Below are 16493 nucleotides of genomic sequence, written 5' to 3' on the forward strand. Positions count from 1 at the left end.
TTGACTGTGATGTCAGGGTGGAAGAAAAACATTGGGCCGATATTTGGAAAGCCTCAGACAATTGTTCCAAAATACATTCTGTCAGAATACAATGTTTTAAGCTGTATACAAGATGGTATCTTACACCAAAATGGATTTCCCATATCTTTAAGGCCACCTCAGCTCTTTGCTGGAAAGGATGCAATGCCCTTGGATCTTATATACATTGTTGGTGGGAATGTCCGGTGATTGAATCCTTCTGGCATCAGTTTCACTCCTTGATTTTACGTATTAGGATCTACCGTTTCTTCCAAAATCATTCCTATTGATACGTTGGCTGGATTTACAACTGCCAAAAGATAAAGTGGAAATCATTAGTATCATCATTGCAACTGCTCTGTTATCGGTGGCCACACTTAGGAAAAATCTTAAAGCCCATGGCATAGAGCAGTGGTATAAAAAAGTCTGGGATCACTTTGTGATGGCTAAGTTAGCAGATAGTATGATACTACTCACTAACACTTAATTTAGCACTAAATTTCATACTACCTGGTACCCAATTCTGCAACATCTCTCAGAAAATGATATAATCCCTCCTAGAACTATTTATGATACATTTTGAAATCCTCACTCTGCTTCCCAAAGGCTCTGTCAGTTTGACCTCCCCTGCTAGGAGGCAAAAAGGAAATAAACAAACCCTCTGAGGAGTGATCTTTGCTGCTCTGTAGAGAGGGGAAATTGACAGCCTTCCGATCTGTGTTTTAAGACTCTGCTTCCCAGCGAACATTGCAATTCCCTTCATGTGAGCATCCTTATGTAATTCATCTCTTGTAGTTTAGTTCTGAGACATACTGAAGCTACATGGCTACATCTGTGTATTTGTTTTTCCCTAACTGGCTTTGGAAAGGAGTGATGTATTCAAGGACAACTGATAAGCAGTAATTGCCAAGCATCCAATATGAAGAGTGCTACTATCCTCCCTAGGAGCCCCTCTATACCAGGTGCATGGTTTAACTTGTAAACACCTCACTCCCCCATACAATAACAGGACACTACGATTAGATGGGAAAACATATTTTTAAGAGAAAAACATCTTAGGTTGCCAAAACAGTGAAGAGTGTTCAGGTCTGGCCTGAAGGCCAACCTGGGCATAAGACAGAGGAACTGTGGCACCAAACCTGACTTCTTGAGTTCACAATAGTCTTCTGCATGTGCTATCTTATCTTATGCCAGAATGCATAGCTTGATTGAAACTTTGCAATTTAAGCCTGCATCTCAGAAAATTCAAATTTGTTTCCAACCACTAGCTACAATTCTAAACTAGCTTTTTGCAAGCAAGAGTCAGGGCCAAGCTACAAGTGACGAATGACACTTGAACGGCAAGTGGATCGAGTGAAGGGCAAGTGAACACGGAGAAATACACTTGCTGTTCAAGTGTCATTTGTCACTTGTAGCTTGGCCCATAGTCTTATATATACAAGTACTGTAAAATTGTATACAAGATATGCAAATACATTACAGGCATCTAACAAACCTTGTTTTGATACAAAACCTTTTCAGTCATTGTAATGTCTTTCATTTAATGTATTTAATCTGGATTTTATTTCTTCTTGCTAATATGGAGGTTTTAAAAATTATTGTTGTGAGTTTAAATGCAGGTCTGTGAGAAAAGAGGGGCTGCACGGTGATTGGAGTCTGTTCTGATTGGACAGTAGCTTTAGTTTAGGGGATGGAGTAAACTCCAGTTTTTAGTCCATGTGCTGAGAGAAAGTATTCATTCTAGTTGAGCCAGGCAAACTGTGTGGAGCCTGAGATAGAGCCTGCATCTGTGTGTTTTTGAAAGAAAGTTAACCAGCCAAGAGATTCTGGTTAAGTTAGTCTTTGAGTGTCTCAGAGAAAGGACTCTGGCTAAATCAGGCAAACTGTGTGGAAGTATTAGAGCTTATGCTGAGACTAGGAACTGAGCTGGTTCCTGTTATTATGTTCTAGAGTTATCCTTTCAGCTAACTACAATCAGTCTGGATCTCTTCAGCAACTCCAGAGTCAAATTCTTAAATACCCCTTAGGAAATAAATACAGAATAATATTGCATTTGATCACAAAAATAAGGGATATTTCAATTTTACTCACACAAACCTCAAGTTTTATCATCTCATAAAGTTTCTTTTTATGCCAGAAGAATAACCAGCTCTTTCATGCTGAATAAAAAGAGTTTAGGACGTTTCAGTCTAGAAAAAAAGACAGCTAAGGAGGGGGCATAATATAGGTTTATAAAATTGTGCAGATGGTAGAAAAAGTAGATAGAGCTTTTTCTCCCCCTCCCGTAATACTAGAACTTGTAGGCACCCTCTTAATTTGATGAGCAATAAATTCAGGACCAGGGGCAGATTAGCCATTAAGACAACCAGGAAAATTCCCAGCGGGCCAATGCCCTGGGGGTGGACTTCTCCCTGCTAGGGCCACTCCAGCCTATGCACCAGAGGAGTGGGCCTGAGTCTCCATAGCTGTGAGCTGGAATCATGGAAAAGGAGTTGTTGAGCATGGGGCTGGCCCTGGACTTGTTGTAGTGAGAAATGCATTCAGCCTGCCCTGGCCTTGCCACAGCAAGGGATGTATGCCTGGGCAAGAGGCTTGGCCAGGCACTTAGGGTTCATCATGGCTGGGAGGGCATGGTCTACCCTCCCTCTTTTGTGGGGGCATGGTGAAGACACACTGAGGGACTTTTTTCCAGGGCCATTTCCTCTTCCCAATCTGCACCTGTTCAGGATGGACAAAAGAAAATACTGAGAATTGAGGCCATGGAAAATGACAATTGGGAGTCTGAAAATCCATTCTACCTCTATGCCTGAGGCAACTTAGCTGTACTCTTCTAAGTGTCAGTTGTAAGTAATATTAATAGGTTTGGCACTGGGATATTATGATGTGTTTATCTTCTGTCAGTTATTAAAATTACAATTTATTTGTAACTTATTTTTTCAGTGTGCTGTGCTTGTTTTGGCAACAGTTCTGGTTCTTGGTAACGTGTTTTGATATTGGTTTAATATTTAGCAACATTACTACCTGAATTCAAATTACACTGATATTATTTTCTTAGTTACTACATACTGTAAGATAAACAAATGTGGGCTGCCAGGTTTTTTTGAGGAGGGTTCTTTTCTAATGGAAGTCCAACCCATTCAAAATGTGATAGAATGCTCTCATTCATTAAACACTGCAACAGACTGGTGGCATGTTAAAGGACTTTATGTGCTCAGCTTAAGTGTGTAACCTTCCTCTAAGAGAATTCAAAGGCAAAATGCTCTTGGGAAAAGACTAGTGCTAGCAAGGTTTTGTTTTGCTGCTTGATATCCTGAACTAGGAGCAGATGATGTTAGCATTTTTCCTGTCTGTTATCCCTTTTTTTTTTGTAACAGATCTTGTCAAAGCCTGTTAAAGCTCCCTGTGTCTCAACTTCTTTCTGAAGTATGAAATAGCCAGTGGCTAAAACTATTTTAAAGATGTCATTTTTTATCATCATCAATCTAGGTTTGCTGTCAGCTGCTGAGAAAACTTAACTTGTAAGTAAGAGTTTTGGGGGAAAGTATATATTCTTTGATAATGTCTTCACATGACATATCTTCCTACATATGATCTACCAAGTCCTAAGAATCCATTTATTTATGTTATTTGTAGTCTGCCTTTCTCACTAAAACTCAAGGCGGATTGCACAGTGTAATTCAATATGATTGAATGCTGAAACTTTTAATAAACAATACAAAGGGTAAGATTGCAGAATACAGAACAATTTGAAAACAAGATGAAGTCTGATACAGAACTGAAACAATATTGAAACAAAATATAAGCAATTTGACATGACATAATAAACAACAGTAACAGAAAGTACACAATAGTATAGTCTACAGCCCCAGTACCTTTACTGAAGCATCTCTTTAATCATTGCCTTACAACATATTACCTATATAAGAAAGCCATCCTGAATAATTCAGTTTTGCACAGTTTGCAGAAAGCCAGAGAGTGGGAGCTTTCCTGACCTCTTCAGGTAGGCCATTCCATAGGGTGGGGGCCACTTCAGAGAATGTGTGTGTTGATTTTGCCTATTTGCAGGGTGGTACCTGCAGCAGCCTTTGTTCAGATAAATGAAGCTGCTGTGGCAGAACATAGGGAAAGAGGCACTTCTGCAGACATGAGGGACCAAGGCCATGAAAGGCCTTGTACAAAATCTTGAATTGAGCCCAGTAACTGATGGGCAGCCAATGGAGGGACTGCAGAATGGGGCAATATGCATGCTGTGCCTAGCTCCCTATAATAATCAAGCTGTGGCATTCTGCTGGAGTTTAAGAGTTTACTTTGAGGGGAGACCTATGTCGAGTGCATTACAGTAGTCAAATCTCAATATTACTGTGGTGTGAATCCCACGGGCCAGGTCAGCTGTGTCAAGGTCGGAGTCCATTTTCCAGGCTATACTGAGTTTGTGGAAGGTGTTTTTTGCAATTGCTTTAAGTTGCTTCTCTAGCAGCAGTGGTGGGTCCAGTATAACCTCCAGGCTCTTAACTGAGTCTGCAGGGGTCACCCCGTTCATGAAATGGGTGATCGTAAATACAACTGACAGCAGTTTACATAAGTGAAGTGGCACTTTCTTCAGTTATCATGACTGGAAATTGCTGCCAGTTCAAACAGGGATGGACAAGTTTGTACATCATTGTACAACATCATTGTACAACCACGGGGCAATGCTCTCCCCAATGTTATTTAAAATCTATATGCATCCCCTCGCCCAACTGGTACAAAGTTTCAGACTGGGTTGTCATCAGTATGCAGATGATACCCAGTTATATCTGTTGATGGCTGGCCAGCTGGACTCCGCTCTGGATAAACTGGCTGGGACTTTGGAGGCTGTCAGTTCTAGGGACAGCAGTCCATGGCGGATAGATCCCCAAGCCCCTCACAGCAAGTACTCTAGTGTATTGGTTGAAAAACTTTTATTTAGAAATCCATTAAGTTCATGGGTACATCCATAGATGGGAAAGTTGGCAGGAATGATTATACAGGCAAAGGCACTATTGATATAGGGAGTACTATTCCGCCCCCCGCCCCCCTTTTAGAGCAGATTGCATTTAGGCGCGAAAACCTCAGAAGTTGCATGAGAACACAATAGGTTAGTCTGGATAGAAATGGCAGAAGATTACAAAGCAATCAAAGCCTCTCTCTCTCCCCTGAGAAACGGTTACATTTCTGGTTCCAGCTGCAAGGTCAGTGCAGCATACTTTCAGAGTTATCTGCTTATCAATAGATGCTGGTTACTTGTTCTGTGAAAACTCATGCTAATGGCATGAGACCAATACGTTAGAACAGAGAGATCAATACAGTTCTACAGTGAATACACAAATGGCATGGGTGTGTGCACACATGACAGAGGCCGTGATTGGGTGGTTTAAACAGAGTTGGCTGAAATTGAACCCCATGAAGACAGAGGTCCTGCATCTGGGCCAAAGGTTAATGGGTTTCGGAATCTGGCTCCTGGTCCTCAATGGGGCAGCACTTGGCACCTGTGCAAACAGTAAGGAGCCTGGGCAGGGGCCTGGATGCTTCCTTATCAATAGATGCCCAGGTCACAGTGGTTGCTAGATCTGTATTTTTTCACCTTCATCAGATCAGGCCACTTATACCTTACCTCTCGACCCGTGACCTGGCTGCAGTGATCCAGGAAATGGTCACCTCCAGATTGAACTACTATAACTCTCTCTACACAAGGCTACCTTGGTATCTGATCCAAAAACTGCAAATAGTACAAAATGTAGTGGCACATGTCCTTACGGGAACTCTCATGTTTTGGTCTCATATAACACCTATTTTGCACCAGCTGCACTAGCTTCCAGTGGACTTCCAGATCAGGTTCAAGGTCTTAGGGCCAAGCTACAAGTGATGAATGACACTTGAACGGCAATTGGATTGAGTGGAGTGCAAGTGAACAGGGAGAAATACACTTGCTGTTCAAGTGTCATTCGTCACTTGTAGCTTGGCCCTGAGTCTTAACCTACAATGCCATTAGCAGATTGGGACCAACATATCTATGGGACCTGCTCTCGCCATATGTTCTGCAGAGAGTAATCTGTTTGGCCAATAAACATCACCTGGTGATCCCTGGCCCCAAGGATGTTTGCCTAGCCGCAACCAGGGCCAGGGATTTCTCGGCCATGGCACCAACTTGGTGGAACCCTCTAGGGCCCAGCAGGACCTGTTATCATTCCACTGGGCCTGTAAGACAGAGATGGTCTGCCAGGCCTATGGTGGTTGAAGAGGGTGAATTATCCAGCCTGCCTCCTGCTGGGGGGGAGCATTGAGCTCCCTCTTCTATATACTGTCCATTTAAACAACTGGCCACCCTTATCCCACAGGGTTTGAATGCTTTGGGCTGTGCAATATTGAGTGCTACATCTTGCATTGTTTTATTGTACTTGTAGTTTTGCTAGATTTTACTCATATCATAGTTATTTTATATGTATGAATATAATATGTTGTTATTTGCTCTGAGCCTGCTTGCAGGAAGAGCAGGTTACAAATTGAATAAAATAAATCATCTTATCTATATGAATGCATGCATTCCAGGGATGATCACATGAGCAAATGAATAAATGTAGCTGCTTTATACAGAGACACATCATTGGTCTATCAAGTTCAATGTTATTATTCCAGCAGTTGCTCTCCAGGATTTCAGGTAGCGCTTGTTCACATTACCTCCAGATGCTGGAAATTGATCTTGGGACAAAGCAGATTCTCTACCACTGTTTAAGAGTCCCTTTTCCAAACTGTTTATATAGACAAGAAAACTTTTTTTGTGTGAAATGATCTTTCAGAATGGGTACAATTAGTCTGGAACTACCCTGTACTTGAGATTATTAGTTATAATAGAGCTTGACTTTCCTGCCATCATGTTTACTTCTATTTAGCCTCAGCCAAACTTGACTCTTAAGATGTATTAAGAGGAGGAATTGATTATCTAGTTGTAACATGGCACCAAATTTTAGGATAAATTGCTGCTGTCTATCACTTCTTTGAATTCAGGCCAGTAGAAACCAGTGGAAACAGCAGCAATCTAGTCCTGAGGAGAATTAAATGTCCTTGTTTGGCTAAACTTTGCCATTCTAATTTGCTGTATGCCAAAGATGCTCTTTTACTTTAGTATCTTAAGACCAAGCAATACAGGCAAATGTAAGAAAGTCAAGTTTAACTTAAAAGTAATTTAACCTAAAGCTTAACCTGAAGTTTAACTTGAAGTAACTTTTCTAGCTTGGAATAGTGAATAGATTGTCTGCAAATATCACACAGTTATATTGAAAATGTTTTCCCTGTCAAAGTAAACCATCTGCAATTCTTATCCATTGCACTCCCTTACCATAAAATTAAGAAGGAACAAGGGTTATTTCAAATTCCTTGACATGAAGCTCTCCTGAAAGGTTCCCATATAATTCTTTCTTTACAGCATTTCTAGACAGCTTTATTGCCCAGTTTTTCTTTTAGATAGGATTTCTCCTCCCTAATATTCAAACTTAACCTGTTCCACTGTGATAGATACATAGTTATCATTTTCCCTGCTGCTGGAGCTACAGGTTCTGTTTTGTTAAACATTGCATTTAATTGTACAAATCACATGCTGCACACAGGCAATTGGCCGATGACAGACAAAGCCATTGTTTTTACATGCAAGGAACTGTCATTATGTAATTTCTGCCAGGCGTTAAGAAAATACAAGTTTGTTGCTACCAGACACACAAAAAGATTCTATATTAGGGTATTAAGAGTAGTTTTGTGATTTGTAATTGGGAATTCATCTGCAGACCTCAGCATTCAGGGTACCTCCATAATATATGAACTTTCCCCTCTCTTTTACATGGATGTAATGGAGGCACAGGCACATAAATGGCTGACTAACACAAACCAGCCCTTGAGTTGTAACAAAAGCAAAAAACAGCAACTTCAAAACAGAGGAAAAATAAGCTATGGCCTATTAGAAGAAATCTGATCGAAATCCTAAGCAGAGTTACTCCCGTCTAAGCCCACTGAAATCACTGGGTTTAGACTGGAGTAACTCAGGATTACACTGAGTTATATAACACAGTAAGATTTGGGCTGATGCTTCAGTTTTTCTTGATTTAACATCTAAAAGGAGTTAAGTACTGTACAAAATGCTAAAATGGACTAGACCTCCCTGCAGTCAAGCAATCAAATCATTTATGCTTGCAGAAAATACTGAGACATAGAATTGGATCCCATAGAAGACTGCGCTGTAGACAAACTTCTTTGCACAAAAAGAAATGCTAAAATTATTTCTCCAGAAATAAGATCAAACATCTACTCAATGAAATCACATGAACCATCTGACGTACATTCCATTGTTCCATATGTGAACTGTGGTCTCTCTCTTGAAGTGCTATGTGTTGCTGTAGCCCTTGTGCCAGTATATTTTCCTGTCCTCTTACATATCACTGGATCCAAGTCGTTGTTGTACCTGGCAACATTTTTACAAATAGAAGCCCTATGGTATTATTGATTTCAATGCTGCTTACTCATTTTTAGATTTGAAACCATGAATGGGTCCGAGGCCACTGAAATATATTGGAGTAACTTAACACAGGACTGCTTTGCATGTGACTCATTTAGAAGCTATGCGATAGAACAAGACCCATCTTGGATGGGACCAATTTTGGGTGGAAATATGTGCAATGCTCCTTATTGCTTAGTTAGGATCAGGCCAGCTTCAGGCAGCCTGGAATAAAGCTAAGGTCTTCATTCTAGCTCACACACTGCCTCCTTTGTACTGCATAGCTGCTGGTGGACTTCTGTACTGTATGTATTTGGCTGTGGTTCCAGGACCATCGGTCTCGGGTTTTGGACTTTGGAGCTCTATCTGGACTTTGTAGTTTTAACTGGACAGGGTAACATCTGTGTAGAGGACCAAAGCTTGCTTAGTACTTTATATTAGTAACCTTTGCACCTTTCTTGATAAATTTTATTGAGTGTACATCTGTGGTAGTATTTTGGATTAGAATGCTTCAATCTGAGTCTAATACCATGGCCTATTTGTCATAGGTATCCAAGTAATTGTTTTGTGGAACTCAGTCTGCAAAGTGGTCTACCTTGCAGGGCTGATTTCTTGTTGTAGGGCTTTGAGATTTGTCTCTTGGTCTGGTGGTAATGAGTGTTATCCTAGGAAGTGAGAATTCACTCCCCAGTTTTGAGTATTTTGCTCTTGACTTTCCACTCAGGGTAGCTTGAGGATACAACCATCCTTGACAAACCTCAATCTTTCTCCAGCCACTTTCCCTTTATAACGTTCTTATAATGTTATGGTATCATTGCACATGGCATGGTGTTGATGAGACAAAAAGGCATTTCCTCTAAAAGTTGACTAAAGTACAAAGGTTATGAGAATCTATGATCACCCTATAAGAAATATTGTCAAACAATATAAAGGAGGCTTGAAAAATAAATCTTCTGAAGGGATACTTCAGGATGAATACGGGATTAGACCAGGGCAGGAAAACATTGGCCAGAAAATTATGTGCATCCCTCTTCCATGCATGATAGATACACTTCATGTGTTCAATTGTTTCCCCAGATACAGCTCTCCTTGTTTTCTCCATATTACTTTTGCAGGAACTGAAAATGGCTCTGAAGGGCTAGTTTTTCAAACCAGCTATGGAAACATATGCCAGCTAAAGTTGAGATCCTTCTGCAGCTAAAATGGCATTCCCGGCGCGCGTGCAACATGCGTACCTGGGTGCTTACATTTGCCCTCCTGCACGGAGGAATAGAGAGCCCTTGCTTCCCGGGCATCCAGGCATCCTTTGGTGGGGTGGGACCTGGGCCCATATAGGCTGGCTCTGCCTCCACCCTTTCAGCAGTTGTGCCGAAAGCTCGACCCGCTCTCCTCTCCCCTTTTTAGTAGCAGTACAGGACCAGCCGGTCGCTGTTTCAGAGGGCCAGGTAGGAATTTCTTCGCATCTTGCCTGATTGGCTCCTTGGCATGGTGTGTTTTTTGCCTACCTTGTACAGCTGATTAGCAAGTTTTTGTTCTATAGTTACCGGTTTTTTAAGGTTTCTGGCAGGTTAGTTTGGGTAGGCAGAATGGGCTGGTGAGCACCCAGTGGCACCTTCCCATTGGTGGGGAATGGGGGTGTGTGTCTCGGATCAGCTGGTGGGCTGTACGGCTGCCAGCTGAGAGGGCAGACTGCCCATGGGACCCCCTGTACAAGTCCTTCTCTCGGGCTTCACGGCTGGGGTGTATGGAGCTTGAAAGGGGGGAACCATTCGCCTGGCCAGCTGGGTTACAGCCATGCACTTGGATGGCTCGCACCTGGGGCAGGGGGTGCTCGCCCATGCAGGCGAGGAGAAGGTCCATTTGACCCCTTGGCTTGACCTGTACCACTAGTTATATACCCTTGCCATTCTTAAGTTATTATTGGTCAATAAAAGGCCCTGTTTTTACCCAAGCCTTGTGTCCATCTCTCTTCATTCCGAATAGGGGGGCAAAGTTAATTCCAATTTTCAGTGAGATGGGAAATAGCTTGATGACAAAGGAGCAAAGGACGACGAGCTGATCTAATATACTTGAAACAGCATACACAAGGAGCTTGTAGAGGATGCTCCGTTTTGTCAAAGATGTGGAGTGAGAAAAAAGATAATGATGAACTAGCTTTAACATTTTTATTAGTTCAAGTTTTGTATTTAAATTGGCTTGAGGCATCTTTGGTGAATCTTTCCAAAGTTGTGTTATTCAACTATGTAAGCGCTGCAGAGTCATTCTTATGAAAATAATAGATGTGACTTTTATATATTTATTATGAACTCCTTTGATTTGTTCTCAGGCAAAAGAAGTAAAGAAAAGTCTCTTCTCTAATAACAGCTTTCTTTGTTTTTCATTTGTCTGGGTAAATGTCATTAAATCTAGTGATGAATTTATAAAAAGAAAAAGCTATCTGCCTGAAAATTATAGGATGGAGATGTTCACTATAAAAATTTTTTTCCAATATTTTTGTTGCAGCATAGAAACCACTTTTAAAAGTTCACATTATGCCGTGTGTTTATTCACTGTTACTAATTTGCATGCCACAAACTCTCAAAATATTGTGCCAGAATTGAGACGAGAATATTACAACCACTGCCCGATTATTATAGCCAGATGTTTTGGTATCAGGATTACACACAATACTACCATGGGGCACTTTGTTTTTTGAGCAGACCACAGCTGACTTGACTGTGCAAGAAGACATTCATAGAACAGTTAGGCACTATCCATTTCTCCTGCAGCAACTAAATTCATACATAAAAGCATTTACTTAACACTAACCATATATAATATTGAAATAGGCTATATATAATATTGAAATAGGCTATAGGATCAAAATCATCTAACAGCTAAAGAATGGATGAAAGACCAGATTAGTCTTGGAAAAGTTAGTTGTCCAGTGCAGTTCTCCCACTGCTGCTGTTCCTGAAAGAATAATTGGTAGCCACTTTTATGACTTCCCTCCATTCACAGTTGAGCCTCAAAAGAAACACCTGCTATGTCTGTAGCACTATAGCTGGGATATTATCTGTCAGGAATTTACTTCATTTCACTAAGTGACCACAATTCCTTCTCCACACCATTTATAATTTCATAAACTTTTTTTTGCATCGTCTCCATCTCTTAATTAATTTATCTGTAGTACAGATGTGCAATCCTGTTTACTCAGCTATCTTGAAGGACATCACACTTGCCACTTTCAGTGGGGTTCAGCTGACCCTTGCTGACCTGGTTGACCATTGAGGGTTTTTTCTGGACCCAGCTTCAGAAGCAAGTTAATGTAACTGCAAAGAACTGTTTAACTTAAGCTTTGTTTCAGATTTTTGCAGTCCTTGTCCTATTACGTTGCTTATTAATGCCTCATCCTATTGATTGTGTTGACATACACTGTGTAATACATCTTGAGCTTGAGTCAGAAAGGTGGAATATAAATAATGTAAATAAATCTCATTCAGTGGGATGTATACCCTCGTACGTATAGTTAGTATAAGATCCTAAATGCATATGTAAAACATCTTATCCAATCTTTGTTTGAATTGAAATGGTATCTGGAAAGGTTTACTTTCATGAGTACTAGTAATTCAATAATAATTAGATTTGTTATAAAAAGCTGATCAGAAGCAAGTGTTGCTTTTTAGATGATTTAAAGAATCATGGTTTAAACCCGGTCTTTATTTTCCTTCAGCAGTTTCCTCATTATGTAACTCTAGGTGTGTAGATGTACACTCTTCAATATGCTTACTCAGAGGCTTCAGGGACCTAACCGTGGTTAGAATTGAATCCTAAATTAATAAATTTACAGTGCAATCCTAAAGAGAGTTACTCCAGTCTAAGCCCATGGGTTTAGATTGGAATAACTCTGCTTAGAATTGCACTGTTAAGCATTTTATTGCAAGAATAATTTGAATCTTACTTAATTTGGAATTGTGACTGAAGAGGTTTCTGAAGTCTGTGTATAAAAAGGAAAGGTAAGTTTCCTTTTTCCGCAGTGTCTGTGACACTGATAGATCTCTGTCTTTTGGTGCTACACCTCTGAAGATGCCAGCCACAGCTGCTGGCGAAACGTCAGGAACTACAATGCCAAGACCACGGCAATACAGCCCGGAAAACCCCCAACAACCATCGAAAGATAAAGTTTACTGATGAAAATCATCATCATCATAATCTAAGAGGTGAGGAAGTGGAGACTAGTCGGGGAGGGATTTCCCATTGCCTGGGAGTTTCTGACAGGATCTCTGCTCGTTCTGTGTCTCTCTGTCTTTCTGTCTGCTTCCCCTTGCTACAAAATTCTGAAGGCAGCTGATGGACAATAAAAATAATGTAGAAAAAACCCCTTAACTATATTTCCTGCCTAATTCCATGCATGAGAAGGACAGAAAGAGAACAGACAAAAATGTCCATCGTGTAGAAATCCACAATTTTTCTTTCTCCTTCATTTATCAAAACGCTACTCACCAACAGTGCAATCCCAAGGAGAGTTATATCTTTTTAAACTTATTAACTTCAAGAGTACTTAGGATTGTGCTGTAAATAAACCTGTCTCCATGTTAGTTAGCGACTGCCTTAAGGACTGCTACACTTCACAGGAACAGCTGAAAAGCATCTGAAGGCTGAATCAGTCTATTTAAACCAATATGGTATTGTGGAATCTCAGACTCCAGAGATGTCAATGAAAATGAAGTGAAAAAGGCACTCCCTCAACCCCCCTTCTTTTCTCACTCAGAACTACTACTGAGGAGTGCTACTGGCTTAGTTTCTGAATGGGTCTTTTCTGAAACTCTGTTCAAAGGAGAGAAACTCGTGAGATCCAAGAGAATTGGCATGCAAATCTTTATACCTTTTAAAAAACACACAAATAAATGAAAGGTTGGCTGAAGAGCAGAATCAAAATGTTTAAAATCTATGCTCATAGACCCAGTTTATTTTATTGATTCTACATGACTTTTCTGTTTTATATATACATGCATACATTTGTGGTAGTTGCATCTGTAGAGCTGTATACAGGCTTACCACTTGTATGGCTTGTGTACTGCCTGAAGAAGATTGAATGTGGAGCTTTTGACCTCAGGGCCATGGGACATGTATTGTTTATATAAAGACCAGATATTTTGGATCAAATGTCACAAAAAAAAGCAGATGGGGACTTCACACATCAGGATTGCAGATTGCAGGTGACTCATACTCTCCATCCCCCAATGGCCTGGATTTCATCAGGGGAAATTCAGGACTTGCGAAATTTCCTCAGGTTACCAGGTGATCCTGGGGGGAAAACAGGGGCATGGCACTCTTCTTTAAGAAGCTGTTGTGGTCCACATGAAGACAGAGAATAGTCTTATATCCATCTTTATCCTTAGACCCATCTAGCTACAGTGTCATTCACATCTAAATCCAGGATTTGAGTTGACTTAGGAAGATAACTTCTGCTCCCTCCTTGCCATATCTTAGGAAAGGGAAATCAATGAGACATCATGAGACATAGACAAGGCTCCTAAGCTTCCATTTGACAATAGTTTTAAGAACAAGTTACCCAGCGATATCAAACTAAAGAAACAGTTCTTGTGTGTTATATTTCCAATGAGCCTTTGAATCTCTAGAGTTCATTCAACTGTATTATTTTTTTAGCTTCCAAAATGCCATTTTATCCTATTTGCTTACATGCACTCTGTTTGCAAGGCAGCACTTTGAATCTCCTTTGTGACAGAACTGTGTTGTACAAAGTGCTTTTTTTCAGAGACCTGACTAGTAAGTATTGCCAATAAACCCTGGTGAAGTACCTCTGAGAGGACCTCACCTAGCTCTCAAATGCTTATGCAGTGCTGCACTGGCAAAACCAAGCAGAGATTCAAGCTTTACTCACCAAATAAAAGGCATATTTGTTTACTTAAAAGAACAATTTATATCCTGCAACCCCAAACTGAAATTGGCTCTTGAGGAAGTTTCCATAAAACAAGACACAATAAACAGTATGACAATGAAAATATTAAATGCCTATGAAAACAGCCAATAAAAATACCCCCAAATGTAAAATGCATAGATGCATCCTTGCATAGATACAAGAAACCTCCTGGACCAACACCCAGGACACATACACCTGGCAGGTGTGATGATGTCACTTCCTGAAGTAACAACATTGTACCCGTGGGAAGCACACCTGCTGCGTGGTGGCCCAGGAGGTTTCTTGCCCCCCCCCAGGCCCCTTCCCTGGGACCTTCCCCCTCTGCCGGCCAGGTGTATGGGGGTGGGAACCACCCGGGAAAACACACCAAAAATATCTACAATGCAAATAGTAATAATATATTCAAGCAACTCATACAATACATACACAGCCACTAAAGTGCAATGTGCTTTTTTACAGATATTTGTGCAACTCTACAATCCTTCAATATACTTATGACCATGTATGTCAGTTTAAACATAATCAGGAGTTTATAGTCACTGTGAAAGCATGAGCCCCACTCAGAGAGACTCTGGGACAAGCTGAAGAACAGTTCTCAATTTTTTCCAAGATAAGTGTCTTCTTTCCTTATCTTCCTCAGCTGAAACAACAAAGTGGAGACACAGCTGCTCTGCCCGAACTGGAACCGGTTATCAATCACGCAGCTTTTCGTCTTGCAGACTTCCTCAGGAGCGCACAGTTGATCCACTATATTATGACAAGTGCCTAAATAAAATAAAGAATTCTTCTTTGCATGCTGTTTTCCTTGGTGGTTCCCACTTCTGTTTCTTAGTTTGTACCGGGATTGGCCTTTGTGGTTACCACTAGAGGACCTGGCAGCCCTAGGGGCGGGGGTGGCAAATGATCAGCAAAGTAGTTTTCTGTGGTTATTTGATATACAAGAAGAGGGCCAGGAGTCTGTCAACCCTCTCCCCCAGGGTACAGCTCTGCCTTTCTAATTGGACTTGGGCTGCAGCACCCAACTGACCCTCAAATCTTACAATGTCACCCCAACCCACACCAAAACCCACCTCAACACCATCAGAGTATGTGTTGCTGTAGCCCTGCACAGCACCTTTAAGACCAACTAGCCTGCATACCTTGCATATCCATCTCCTTGCAGTAAAATTTAAGGTCTCAGTTCACCTTCGGTATTTTGCTGGAACAAGATCTAAACCATAATCGTGTTGGCTCCAGTTCTAATTATGTGTCGTCTGCCTCTCAGGCTCAAATAGGACACTGGGTGCAGTGATTTTACCGTGACAGAATCTCATATTGAGCTGGTTTCCCATCCTGCAGAAGACTTGTTTTTGAAGACAGAATTTCCAGAGCTGCTTTTTGTAGGGTGTTGTTGCAGGAAGGGGAGATGAAAACCGATCAGTTCTATTAGTTATGTTCTTCTTGCTGTCCTTAGGATCCAAATTGTACAGTCCAAATTCATTTGTATAGGTTGAAGTTCATGATATGAAACAAGAAATCAGCAAGAACATGACAAACAGTTCCCAAATATTTATTCTAAACTTTCCTGTTAACCCTGATACCTCTTGCAAAATTAGTAAATATTCTGCCCTGAGTTGTTTCCCCATTCCAGCTAATCTAGATCCCCCCTGCCCTATTCTAAAGGCCTAACTTAAATGTGGTGGATAGACCACCTTTCACCAGCTTTAGCACACAGCTGTGGTGGTGAACCAGCTGTGGCCTTTTCTTGGCCAAAAAGCATCTTGCTGTTGTGATACACGTCCTGATAACATACAGTTTAGACTACTGCAATGCTTTGCAGCCTAGGCTGATGGCACGCGGGACGGCCGGCGCGGCGACAAACTGAGACCACACCATGGCTGGGAGGAAATGGCCACAACTTTATTGAGAACAGCAGGAAGGAGCAAAGGCAGTCATATGGATCGGATCCCCAAGCATCGGCTGGCCCGCCTGCCAGCCGATGAACCCTCCCCCCTCAGGCCCCAGCTGAGGGGGGGCACCCAAGGAGCGGCATTAAGGGGGAGATCATCTGGG

This window comes from Eublepharis macularius, chromosome 4, assembly GCF_028583425.1.
Source record: "Eublepharis macularius isolate TG4126 chromosome 4, MPM_Emac_v1.0, whole genome shotgun sequence".
Lineage (NCBI taxonomy): Eukaryota > Metazoa > Chordata > Lepidosauria > Squamata > Eublepharidae > Eublepharis > Eublepharis macularius.